At 56.4% G+C, this 1,439-nt stretch overlaps 1 pseudogene; it reads left to right on the forward strand.

Annotated features, from left to right (window-relative positions):
• The first annotated feature begins 31 nt into the window (after positions 1 to 31).
• On the forward strand, positions 32 to 929 carry LOC116273187 (annotated as a pseudogene).
• The last annotated feature ends 510 nt before the right edge of the window (positions 930 to 1,439 follow it).

A 1,439-nucleotide genomic window follows, 5' to 3' on the forward strand; every position in this document is an offset into this window, starting at 1 on the left:
ACCCCCAGAAGGAGGCAGAGCTCCGCAGCTGGATCACGGGACTCACCGGCCTCTCCATCGGCCCCGATTTTCAGAAGGGCCTGAAGGATGGGATTATCTTATGCACATTCGTGAACAAACTGCAGCCGGCCTCAGTCTCTAAGATCAACTGCTTCCGTGTAGAACTGGCACCAGCTGGAAAACCTCTCCAACTTCCTCAAGGCCATGGTCAGCTACAGCATGAAACCCCTGGACTTATTTGAGGCCAACCACCTGTTTGAGAGTGGGAACGTGACCCAGGTGCAGGTGTCTCTTCTTGCCCTGGCAGGGAAGGCCAAGACTAAGGGGCTGCAGACCAGGATGGACATCGGTGACAAGTACTAAGAGAAGCAGGAGCGGAACTTCCACGACTGCACCATGAAAGCCGGCCAGTGCCTCATCAGGCTGCCCATTACCAACAAATGTGCCAGCCAGTCAGGCATGACCATGTACGGCAGGGCACGGGGAGGCATCTCTACGACCCAAGAACCACATCCTGCCCCCGCCATGGACAACTCCAGATGGGCACAAACAAGTGTGCCAGCCAGGTGGGCTTTTGGACTCCTGGGACCCGGTGGCACATCCACCACGCCAAGCTGGGAATCAACAACTGTGACAACTCCTCCTTGTCCCTGAAGATGGGCTACAGGCAAGGCGCCAACCAGAGCGGCCAGGTCTTTGGCCAGATCTTCAAATACACGGCCCCAAGTACTACCCGGAAGCCCAGTGGCCCATGGGGCTCCCTCGGGTGCCGGCGACTGCCCGGGGCCAGGGGAGGCCCCTGAATATCTCCCTTACAACCAGGAGGAGACTGGCTACTGAGGCTCCCAGCACACTCTCTCCCCAGACGGGCTCCCCGTCTGGGTGTTTGGGTTTTTCTGTGTTTCCGTCTTTTTTTTTTTTTTTCCAACCTGTTCAGTGCTACCAGTCAACTGAGGGTCTGTGAGTGGCGGCGTGGGATCAGGCAGCAGGGTTTTTTCCCCCACACCCCTCCCCATTGCTTTGGTTCCTTCGCAGGACTGAGCCACTGGGCTCTGGGGAAAGGGATCAAGGCCTTTTCCTGATGCGTGTAGGATAAGGGTCCCCACTGGCATGTCCAGGCTGTGCACCGAGCTGTGCTGGGGAGAAGAGACCTGGGCGTGGAGGAAACCGGACCCAGAAGATTTCCAGTGGCCTCTCTTCTTCCCCTTTTTGTCAGCCAATCAGTTTGTGGTTTCTGTGCCCACAAAATCTTCAGGAGATATTAACAAAAGAAAATTTTTTTTTCCTGAGGAACGGCACGGAGACAGTGGAGAGGGTGCTGGGAAATAAGTGCCCTGGGAGAGGGGGCCCAGACACGATGCTAAAATATCTCAGGCTCCTGAGTGGCTGGATTTCCCTAGGACCCTCAGACCTACATTGGGGCCCGGTGAGAAAACTGA

Source organism: Papio anubis, unplaced genomic scaffold, assembly GCF_008728515.1.
Source record: "Papio anubis isolate 15944 unplaced genomic scaffold, Panubis1.0 scaffold4485, whole genome shotgun sequence".
Taxonomy (NCBI): Eukaryota; Metazoa; Chordata; class Mammalia; order Primates; family Cercopithecidae; genus Papio; species Papio anubis.